At 36.4% G+C, this 12,505-nt stretch overlaps 1 long non-coding RNA gene across 1 annotated transcript in view; it reads right to left on the bottom strand.

Annotated features, from left to right (window-relative positions):
* The window catches only part of LOC135219954 (uncharacterized), a 224,577-nt gene extending 212,590 nt beyond the window's left edge, over positions 1 to 11,987 (bottom strand). The window contains exon 1 of the long non-coding RNA XR_010315538.1: positions 11,825 to 11,987. This is a non-coding gene — a long non-coding RNA (uncharacterized LOC135219954). The remainder of the gene's footprint in view (positions 1 to 11,824) is intronic.
* Positions 11,988 to 12,505: the final 518 nt, after the last annotated feature.

The raw sequence follows: 12,505 nt of genomic DNA, 5'->3' as shown, positions 1-12,505 counted from the left end.
GATCTCGCTCGACAAGACATGACAACCCTGGATGCAAGAAAGGGGCGGGGGGGTTGGAGTGCTGCTTACCAATGTTCCATTTCAGAAGACAACAGAGATCATTTTTAGTCATGTTTACAGAACTGGTACGAATCCCTCTTAATCTCCGGCAACCTACTGAAGGCGATGCTGATGGAAGTAAAATGGAGGTCCATTTCCTCACACGAAGAGCTGGATGGCATGGCGATGGAATTATTCATGAACGTGTTCCTGAACGTGCTCTCGGCCAACAAGTATATGGTGATTGGTAAAAAAAAAATAAAAAAAATAAATAAATAAAAAGGCATTCTGCACCACCAAAGACCAAGAATCTATGGTAAGATATGTGGGGGAAACATCTTCATCACCACCAAAGACGCAGACGATGCTGAAAAGCCAGCGTATGCCCTCAAAACAAGGGTTTGTAGATAAAATTTAAACAGCGGGTTTAATGGAGAAGAAATTAACGTGGAATATAAGCAAAGGAAGGATAGTGGACCAGGAATAAGGGTACTAATGTAGATGTTTTAAAAGTTAGCGAAAATCAAGACTGGGTTAGAATCAGCAGGTTGCATTTGAGGGTATAAGCAGATAAAAGGAGAAAGAAAGCTACGTAAAAACCTGGTGTGATGATGTAATGAGTTTAAGTGACGAAATGAAAGGCACTGTTTAAGGCAAAGCTGAATGCAAATCACACTGAACGAACACAGGTACCAAGAGAAATAAGATGATAACCGAAGATCTTAGAAAGAGAAAGAAAGGAATGAAAAAGCAGTGGGGAGTTCGAACAAGCGCTCAAGGGAGGAAAAACTAAGATGTGCTGGGGAAGTAAATGTGGAAAGAAATAATAGTGAGCAAATGAATCTCTAAGCAGAATAGACAAACAGAGAGAGAGAGACTGCACGAAGAGAATGAACTTCTGCGTCGACATAGAGTTGTTTTGAGACCTTGTTGAACACACAGGATGAAACAGGCGGCAAATCTGAATTATGCATAAGAGGAAGTAGTTAATCAAAATTTGAGAATGCTTCTGAAAACGATAACTCAAGTGGTTTTGGAAAAGAAACTAGTGTCTATGGATGCAAAGTGGATTGCAAGGCTTGTTGAAGTGACAATGAAGGGAAAAAACTGCAGAAGCTCTGGAGCTACACTACTTGGAGTAAAAGGGGTTGAAAGGGTGACAAGTACTTCGAGCTCAGATGTGTTACTAAATCTTGCATATGTGAAAAGGGTTGCTCGTCATGGAGAGAAACTTTGGAAGGAAGTAGAAAAGAGACACTGGAAAGATTGTTGGCATGTAGGAAAAGATGGAAAGGATAGGCAAGTAAGTACAAGACAGTTAAGGTGCAGTCAACGAGCAATCAGGCCTAATGAGCCGTTTGCGTGGATGTATAACGGATAAGTAAGAGTATTGTTTTTATATCCAATTGGGAGAAACAGCAAACACATACACTAGATATATATATATATATATATATATATATATATATATATATATATATGATATAATATAGATATATAATATAAACAAGATTCATATCAAGTAACACCTTAAACGTGAACCGTGCATGCAGCGTAGAAGTGGGGTGGAGGCAGTGCGGTGTAGAAACCACACATGGAGGAGCACTAGAAACAGAAAGCGCTCCTGACACACACACAGAGAGAGAGAGAGAGAGAGAGAGAGAGAGACTCTCAATAAAGGTACATCGACCACCGACCTCCCGAGACTCTCAAGGCGAAATGACTTGACTCTATTATTGAAGATAATCGATAGCAGGCCACGAGTAAAATGACATCTGAGAATCCCTCCGCCCGCCCTTGGCATATTGAGTAACACCAGGAGCTTTTCAGCTCTCTCTCTCTCTCTTGAAATTTCGTCATGATCACTTCAGGAGTTCTTCATTCCTCATTCCCTTTACCTCCTGTTTCTTCTCTCTCATGAACACCGTAGTATTTAAGTTCGAATTCCGTAGTATTTGTAAGTTCGAATTCCAAGTCGATGGCCCCTGCGGGCTTCTGCAACATGGATAGGGCTAAACTTATAAATAATATGATAACAATAATAATTAAGTATCGAAAACGCAAGGCAGTATGTCAATTGAGCTTTAACTTTACTGAAATATTTTCACTATATTTTTTTCGGCCTAGGAAAGGTAGTCTCATGACACTCGTTTATACGAACGAAGTAAGTAGTCTTAACTAATAACCCAGTTCTACCTAGGATTTCTTCTTTAAGAGGTGGAAATTAGAACCAGGTAAAATCAAAGAAGCTAAACAACTAAATGGTAAAAGACTAAAGGAATCGGATGAATAATTAAATGGCAAAAAGCAATGCAGTTTGTTTGTTTGTATGGTGCTTTTACGTTGCATTGAACCAGTGGTTTTCTCAGCAACGGGACCAACGGCTTTACGTGACTTCCGAACCACGTCCAGAGTGAAATTCTATCAGCAGAAATATACATCTCTAATCCCTCAGTGGAATGCCCGAGAATCGAACTCGCGGCCACCGAGGTGGCAGGCCAAGACCATACCGATCACGCCACCGAGGTGCTAGCAATGCAGATGTGGGCCAAAGTTGACGATGCAAATAGATCCTCAGTATACCATGTGAAACTCACTGCAGGCAAAGCCCTCTTACGGGAGCGTAAAGAAACACACTTACAAATGCACCTACTTCGACAATAACCGCTATCATCTTTGAACGTCATGAAGAAAAATGAAGCGCGTGGGTAATAACATGTAGGACTAGGGGTCAGTATGGCACGCAGTGATATCCCGAACAAGGCAACCGTCGCGCATTGTTTTCCTCCAAGTGAATTACGAAGGGGATGAAAATGAGGTTACGGCGTCACCCTCCAGCACTGTAGGGTACAGAAGTGGTAGGTAAAGCATGTCAGGGTTAAACCTTCCTTCAGTTCTGCTGACCCTTTCCCCTCGGTTTTGAGAGAGAGAGAGAGAGAGAAGAGAGAGAGAGAGAGAGAGAGAGAAGCTACTCCAAGCCTTGACATGCTGAGATGTAAATAAACATAATTTCATCGCGGTAAGAACAGTAATTCCGAAATTGCGTGTCTGCGGCTGTTCTACAATTCGCGATACAATTTTTAGGGTTAGTCTCATGAGCCCACCCAGCTCCTGCCCTCAGTTTGTATTCAGTTCTCAGTCTTGTCTTGACAAATGAACTGGCGTACCGTCAGTTCTTTCATATAAAACTATTACTACGGGTAGCTCGGTCTATATCAGCGCTTCACAATTCCTTTCAGGTCACAGACCATCAGCCGAATTACAAAAAAATATAGTGGACCATTTTTTTTTAGTTAAATAAAGCATAAACTATCTGGATTCGAATATTTCTCTTACACAAGAATTACAACCTGAAGATATATATATATATATAATTATATACATTTACACGTATTTTTGTATCACCACATACAGTGAATGTCCTGTGGACCGGTAGTGGTCCATGAACTAAAAATTGAGAACCAGTGGTCTAAATGAGTTAAAATTTATTTTAAAAATCATACCGATGGGTTTGGTTGGAATCTCATACTCGTCTTTATTATTATCATTATTATTATTATTATTATTCGAAAATTAAGACTTATTTTAGTGGCCCAAGAAAAAAAAATCCGTTCCTATATATTGCACAGGTTGTAGAAAAGGTTGTATGGTTCACAATGATCTGAGGATTATTATCATTATTATTATTACTATTATATCAAGACTAACTTTCGTGGCTAAACTTTGCAGATTGCAGGGTTGCGAAGGAGAAGGTTCACAAAGACGCGAGGATAAGGATTCATCCCATTGATTTATCGACGTAACGAAATGGCGCTGACGCCTATCGCAAGACAGGAAGGAAGAAGAAGAAGCAGAAATACAACCCGAGAACTCTGGACAGACTCTGCAACAAATATACTATAGTAGATTCACATCAACCGTCATTTGATGTCCAGGCCCGTCCCTTACGACGCTCCTGAGGGATACTTTTGAAAGACGTATCCCTCAGGAGAGGTGGAACATAGATCCTACCCATGTGAACTCTCAAGAGAGACTGAGAGTTTCCAGCCCTGTGACTGGCTTATCAACAGCCAATCAGGAGCGTCGCAAGGGACTGGCCTAGACATCAAATGCACGGTTGATGTGAATCTACTATAGTGTTTTCTCTCTCTCTCTCTCATTTAAAGAGAAGTCTGTCTTAAATTTTTTCCGCATAAAGTTATCGGTCTACCCTTTTTTCATATAAAATTTATTAGTCTAAAAAATTTCCATATAAAAGTTGTCAAAATTTTTTATATATACCAAGTTGTCTAAATTTTTTTTTGTATATAGTTGTTATTAGTCTATATATAATATATAATATATATATATATATATATAATCTATATATAATATATATATATGATATATACATTATAACATATCTATTATTACTGTCTAATTTTTTTCATATGAAAGTTACTGGTCTAAAAAATGTTCATGTGAAAGTCATTGGTCTAAAATTCTTTTATATAATGTGAAGTCATTGGGCTAAAATTTCATATAAAAGTTATTGGCCTAATTTTTATTCATGTAAAGAGATCGGTCTAAACTTTTTCACAAAAAATGTCATCAGTCTAAAACTTTTTCATTAGTTATTGGTCTAAAAAATTTTCATAGAGTTATAGGTCTACAATGTTTTTATATACAATGTTACCGGTCTAAAAAAATTCCATATATATACGTAAAACTTATCGGTCTAAAATTATTTTATATGAAAGGTATTGGTCTAATAAGTATTCAAATAAAGTTGTCGGTCTAAAATTAGTTCATATATAATTTATTAGTGTGAATTTTTTTTCCAAACTAAAGTTATTGGTGTAAATTTTATGATATAACGTTATCAGTTGAACATTTTTCATATAAAAAGTTAATGGTCTATATTTTATCGGTATTATTTATAAAATACACGAGATGTGAATGCAACCCACAAAATTGACAAACATGAACAATTATCTTCCTTTCTATACTACAAAATCTATACTAGATTTTTAGTCAACGCTGAAAAGGAAGCGAATCAATCTATAAAAGAAAACAAATTTGAATTTTCTTGTAGTATCACTCGAGTATCTGCACATTCATTCTAAATATAAAAAAAATTAAAAATAAATAAATAAATACATGAACAAATTAATACTTTAACCTCTTTATAATTTGGTCTAATAAAACGAAATTCTGATAAAAACTGCTGATAACTCACTCTAAAACTCTGTTGAACCAGTGGATGGGGTGACCACTTGTATAAAAAATATATACAAAAATAAAAAAAATAATAATAATGCACCTTCAAGGTCTTATTGATATCGAGTCGCCCCACAAAACTAGGCAGCTAAACTGTCACATTTATCTTGCACTCGCTGTTGTCTCTATCACACACGTACCTATTATGTTCTTTACTTATGAAAAAAAGTACATTTCAGTTGGCAAAATAACAATAATGTTACAGATTCGTTTAGTACAAAAAATAAAGTTAAGCTTACCCTGTTGCAGTCTCCCTTGTAAACAGTGGAAAATTTATACTTACAAAACCTCGTAAGCTGCAAAGATATTTAACGGTCAGGAATGCCACAATTCTTCAGCCTGGCTAAAATTAGATCAGTACTTATTCCTGAAAAGGTTGCATTAATAAACGACTGCCTATTTACAAAAGTATACTGATTAATTGAACTTAATTGAATATAGAATTCAGGCCAAAGGCCAAGCACTGTGACCTAATAGGTCATTCAGTGCTGAAACGGAAGTTGGCAGTAAAAGATTTGCAAGGTGTAGCAGGAGGAAACTTCGCAATTGCACTATAAATCAATTGTTAGGAGAGGGTGGAAAGTCAGATGGAAGAAAGAGAATATGAAAGGAGGTACAGTAAAATGAACACAAGCGGTTGCAGCCAGGGGCCGAAGGCAAGCTGCAAAGAACCTTAAATAATGCGGTGCACTGACGGCACTAACCACCCGCGGGGAAATTGATAAATTGAAAGTGAAGTCTTTACCAAATTTACCGGCTTTTAACTTTCAACAGGGTAATGAACGAACCTCATTTCTCTATCGCATGTACTCACCAGAGAAATAGAAATTGATACAACAAACAGAAATAGCAGTAATGTTTTGTTCTAGGAATTCAGGGCACTTATTGGGAACGGGTAAATTGCCATTAAAAGCTAATTAATTTGTTGGATATAAAAACACCTACATGGCGGCCGCAATAAAAACTGTACTGTTATGCCTCCATAACAGATTTATGCTTAGCAGCTTCTGCGGATCTATAAGTGGCCCTAAATTCTTTCAAAGATTTCCAAAAAAATAGTCTAGGTAATCTAATAAAAATGAACATTTACAGTTATGAAAACATCCAAATTTCCTTCAGAACTACACCTACGACCCACTGATGAACCAAAAGGGCCTCAAAATGAAAATCTTCCATTACTTTCAAAGAAAGTGCTAACTTACGATAAAGCAACATTTGACTTCCTCGGCGCTTTTCAAAAGCTTTACACAGCGTCTTTATAGATCATCGTAAGGTCAGTGGGTGATAGGCTCTTTTTTAAAAGGCTCTTTAAGGCTTGTTCAGAACAGGGTGGTCGTTCGGTCACGGTAGTTGAGCAAGGTCGGGGCTAGCCAGTACTACCCTAAGTCTACATATAAATCAACATTAACGGTACCTAGTAGGCCTACTAAGGTGCGTTTATTGAATATTCGTGATGGGGGATGTGGGGCAATCATGTTCATCCTAAAACGACTGACAAGGCGTATATAGAAATACACAAAAGGTTTATTATACGGTTTTTCTTCTCATTAACGGGATGACTCGGAGTTATCCTTCGTAAATCTCCGCACATTTTGGGATGCTGTTGCTAACACATCCAATTCTCCAACAAGGTTGCACCCCATTACGTTTCACTAACTGCCGGGTAGGTAATAGTTATTAAGGCACAATGGTTTGGTTTATGTATATATATATATATATATATATATATATATATATATATATATATATATATATATATATATATATATATATATACTATATATGGAAGTTTTTACTACATATGGAGTTCATCCATGAATCAGAAATTGTTGCATGACTATGGCATTGACCGTTAATTTTTTTTATTTCTACTTTGGAAATACATCTTGTTAGGGGTTATTAGCTTAAAACGCGGGTAGGCCTCTATATATATATATATATATATATATATATATATATATATATATATTTATATATATTTATATATACATACATATCTATAACACATACATACATACATACATACATATACATACATATATTACACACAACAACGAACGTGCAGATTTTCAAAAGATGACAAGACTCGATACACTTGTCAAGAGCATGCTCAGTGGAGATAAAAAGAAAGAAATGGGGGGGGGGGGGTTTCCTTAACATTTTTAGGTCTAAAGGAATGGGGTAAAAGCGGAGGAGGAAACGAATATCAAAACTTGGCAGATGGACAGACAACCTTCATCTAACCGACCAGATTTTTCTTTTGTTTGCGCAACATGGAGACGACACGATCACATTACTCGTCGATGTAAGGAAAACGTTTTGAGGTCGCCTGAAAGAGAGAGAGAGAGAGAGAGAGAGAGAGAGAGAGAGAGAGAGGAGAGAGAGAGATGACAGGACACCTAGCAGGATAAAAAGAGCGAACTCAAGCATGATTAATCGAATTTTCTCACGCCTTGTCCTGTCAAGATAGGAAACGCGGTCAGTAGCGTCTCAGTTACGAGAGCAATTATCCTTACTAGGACGTTATACAAGGCCGACATGGAGCTTTTCGTTATTGAGATGGAAAAGTTTAAGTTACGAATCCTAACAATAATTTTTGGGGAACACATTTGCAAAATTGAGTTGTGGTATTGAGGAAACTATAAACTCTAACTGAAGAAAAAGTTAGGCCTACAAGTTGAACAGAATGGAAGCCTCTATATGATAATGATAGTCCAAAGAAAAAACTAGCAAAGGACAGTAAAAGGTGAAGCAAGTAGATATTGAGCGCACAGTCCCCGGCAGAAGCATAAAAAGGATACTGTCTGGCAAGTATAATATTTGCCCATTTCTTGGCAACGTGCTACCGGCAAGCCATCAAAATGCCAGATCCTATGGTGGAATTCCGTTATCACTAACGATCAACTTGCCACCAGAACGGGCATCATTGCTTGTTCAAGGAACAAAGAAAGGAAAATGTGTTGAGAGAGAGAGAGAGAGAGAGAGAGAGAGAGAGAGAGAGAGAGAGAGAGAGAGAGAGTTTACTTCGCAACTAGTTTCCTAACTCCAAGTCCAATGCTTAACTCTCATCAACTCTCAATTTCCGGCATGATCGGATTATATTAATTGTTTGCCTGAGAAGTTACATTATTATCACGGGCGTATTATGGCAAACAAAGGTTTCGTTACGGTGTTTTCGACGTGATAATGGAAACACTAACTTATAGCCTATTGTGACATTCGTTAAGTTTGCAAACTATTAATAAGCATAATAGAGACGGGAGCACTGATCGAATAACATATACGTACTACGTATATAGGTCTGGAAACATGAACGCACTTTGAAGCAATCTTACTTTGTGATAATAATTAAATAAATTTAATTAGGGAGGATGTGATTTTGCAACCATTTTGAGTAAAAAAAAAAAAAAAAACAGGGAAGTTTAATATTATGAAGAATTCAAATAAGACTAAATTGTCATTTTGGTCGTATCTGGCCAAAACTTTGACCGCTTTCAGCTAAAGCCACGTTTTGTTTTGTTTTTGTTTTGTTTTTTTTTCAGAATTAATAAGCTATTTTTTATCAGATGAAAGTGTTTTGTATGCAAAATTCATATTTCAATTTGAAATCAATAAAGATACTTTTCACTAGAGACTTAATCTTGTGGCCATAACCTTGGTTTTGCATGTTTGGCTGCAAAATCCTTATATTATAAAAAGATAGATCAATGAAAATGTACCTATTAAGCTAGATATGACACAAATTTAACTAATAGGAAAGATATAAACGAATTTTTGGCAATGTTCAAAGATCAGAACAAATCAGGGGCTGGGCATGTCTCAAGAACTACAAGTCTCAAGTTGTGGCCCAAGCTTTAGTCTTTTTGAATGGGCCTCCAACCTAAAAAGGGGGTGTACGGTACCTTCCTTTAAGTTAATCATTTTAAAATCTGGACACGAAGTGCTTTACTATATATATAAAGGAAATTAAAAGGCTTAATATTTCCCCTGAAGTTACTGACATTATCAATTAGTTGAAAAGTAACACTAAAAATTGTTACACCAGTCTAAATAAATCATCCAATCAAACAATAATAATCGATGCTTTGGCCACTAAGTTAATGAAACATAAAAAGCAACAGTAGATTCTCTAACTTGATCTCAAAACCTATTGGCTATCCTACATACAATTCCTTCTAATATCGGTTTAAAATAAATTGATCAATAATATGGACCATAAATGTCAAAATGTTTAAGAACGGCTTCCCTAAGCTTAATGAACATCTTGTTTTATGGTAGGCAGTCCCTGGTTTACAGTGGGGGTTCCATTCATTTGTTCCTGACAGGATTCCATATCCCAAAAAATGCTGTAAACCGGAACATCATAATGATAATGGGAATAAATGTCACTTAAGGCACCTTAAAAAGCACCATAAACCAGCTTACAGCGTTGTAAATTCATGTTAGCGGCGCCTTAAACCGAGACTGCCATAACCAAGAGACTGCCAATACTATATGGAAAATGGTTGTCCAACACATTTAACCAATGTAATTAAAGTCATCAACCACTTTGACTTACCTTCAATATTCTGCATCTGACAAGGTGACAAGAACTTTGGGGGGGGGGGGGATTCACATTTGGGTCGGGTTGCGGGGCGGGGGGCGGGGGTTTGATAATGGCAATGAATTATGTTTCTGTCATATGCAAATATTAACACATATGAAATAAGGCATAAACTCTACATAATGGCAGTAGTTTCCATGCCAGAAAACCTACTTGTCAAAATGAGCATGTGCAGTTACTACTAGATTGGCTCCCTCATTTATTTTTTTTTAATTTTATTATAACAATCTATCTTCACAGTCACCCAGTCATTAGCCTGTCATTCTCCAATTTCTGTATTTTAAAAAGTGAAATTCATTTGTTTTTGCATATGGTATTTGTTCATTTCATGTAACTATGCAAATAGAAATTTCTAAATTTTTAGCTGATAATTTTATTTACATTTTTGTACATAACAATCTTTAATGTAAGCCTAACCTAGGCTGATGAAAAGCATGTCATCTCTTTACGACTTATCCATCATTATTTTTTATTTCAAAGGATAATGTCTTTAATTTTCACATTTTATGAATGTATGAAACGCTTAGGCAAGAATTTTACTACTCAAAATGCTCCCAAAGATTTTTTCCTCTGAAATTACTGAACTCTACCTCATCATAAACAAAAACCTCTAATTAGACCATCAGCTAAATTTCCTCATACACTAAATTTTCTTGTATAGTAAAAGCAACTTAATCATGGTATCAAAAATCCATTTAATGTAATCATTAATATCCCAATGGATAAAAACTTATGAAACCTATTATTCATTCGTGAACTTTAACAGTTTTACATTACAGGAAAGTGTAAACAATGTCCGAAGGCCTATGCCTTGGACAGTATGATGAATTTACCTATACAGTACATGAGAAAATTTAACAGAAGGTAGGCTAGTGCATGTACTTACCACTGCAAAGCAAAATGCTTTTTGTACTAAAGTAAGGCATCCATTTTCTAACTAACAACGGAATATCTCGGCATAAATATGGTGAAGCAGACATTAACGGTTCCGAAATAATTAGGCAACTTGCCATGGATCCTAGCCTAACCTCACATAACCCAATATAGCCCTTCCCAGGTGATTGTCCTTATAGCTAGTGGTTGGAATCCACTGTAAAGTTACCGTAATTCACAAGCTCATTATTGTGGAAGCTTTTACGATGGGAAATTCTGCCCCATTCCCCCTGCCTCTCTCCCCTAATAAAAATACAGTTGCAATTAAGATAATTTTTTCGTTTGAATCCAGCCGGCCATTTCAGAATACTCCAGCATGCCATTTTTGCATGAAAAACCATTTTGGGTTTTTCAGGCAAAAAGGGCTTATAAATCATAGGGCATTAAAAGAACATAAAAATATAAACTTAAAGTAACCTAAGGGCAATTACTGGTTACAACTTGCCCGTATTAGCCGGGGGGGGGGGGGTACCCACTGTCTTGCTTTAAAAGTCATAACTTGGTTATTTTTTAATCTGTTATTAAGCATTTGCGCGGGTTATGTATTGAGAAGAAATTATTTGTTTTGGTATATTTATCCAAGGAAAATATAAACTATAATGTGGGAGGCGGCTGGAGTATTCCGAAAAATAACCGCTATTAGAATACTTGGTATAGTTCATTAAACCCCAAAGCTGGTAGGCTAGCCTAGACCAAACTAAACAGATTTATCTAGGTAGCAGGTTACTGGTCAACGATACCGACATTTCAATTATCAGGATTCCTCTCTTTTATTAAAATATATTCATAAGACCGGAATTTGTCAAAAACCAAGTGATATATATCGCAAAACGTCTAGGCCTACCTAATGGTGGTCATCAAAGGCAGCAAATGCTCCCCGACAACCCTTCTCAAAACGCTTTGATATGAAACAGAATACCGAAGCCACTATGAAATTGTTATTTCATGAAGTGTTACAATTACAATGAATTACTTTATTACAAGCCTAACCTTTTCAACTGCTCAGAAGCGACTTTATCCTTCAATAATATGGCCTAGGTAAGGAAGTCTGTGGTTTCACGGTGGACCGTAAACTAGAACTGCATCGACGGCAGGTGTACTGGTCACAGTTTCGTCACCCTTCATGACGGTTTTAGTGCAACAGACGTAATTTAATTACCTGGCCTTCACTGATATAACCAACTCATACCAATAGGTTTCAAGAACAACGGTCGAGCACTACGGAAAACAACACTAGTGGGGACATAATGATCAAGTGGCGTTCTTAACACTTGTAAATCTTCGCTATCGGGTTAGTATGGGATTTAGAAAATGGAAAATTCATCGACATAAAGGAAACTACGCTATTAAGGGCATATAAAATTCAATAAGTTAGATTGACTTTAATTTTAACTCATTACTTTCAACGAAGTGGATATTTTGCCATGAGTCAAATTTCGACGCTTTGGCTGTGAACCTTAAGATGTATTTTTCGCGTTTTCCTATAGTTTTCCCTATTTACTAATATATATTACATACAGTGTAATATAATAAGTGTACATAGTATAAGTTTTGTAAAATGCAATGGTGTTTTAAGTAATATTTTTGGATTTAAGGCCTTTAGTTCAGGCTTGCGTTATGACGTCACGACCTCTTGACTATCGTACCTAGATAACTTGTCATACTCAACTT

The sequence above is a fragment of the Macrobrachium nipponense genome, chromosome 1 (genome assembly GCF_015104395.2).
Source record: "Macrobrachium nipponense isolate FS-2020 chromosome 1, ASM1510439v2, whole genome shotgun sequence".
Classification (NCBI taxonomy): domain Eukaryota; kingdom Metazoa; phylum Arthropoda; class Malacostraca; order Decapoda; family Palaemonidae; genus Macrobrachium; species Macrobrachium nipponense.
This window is presented reverse-complemented; position numbering and strand designations above follow the sequence as displayed.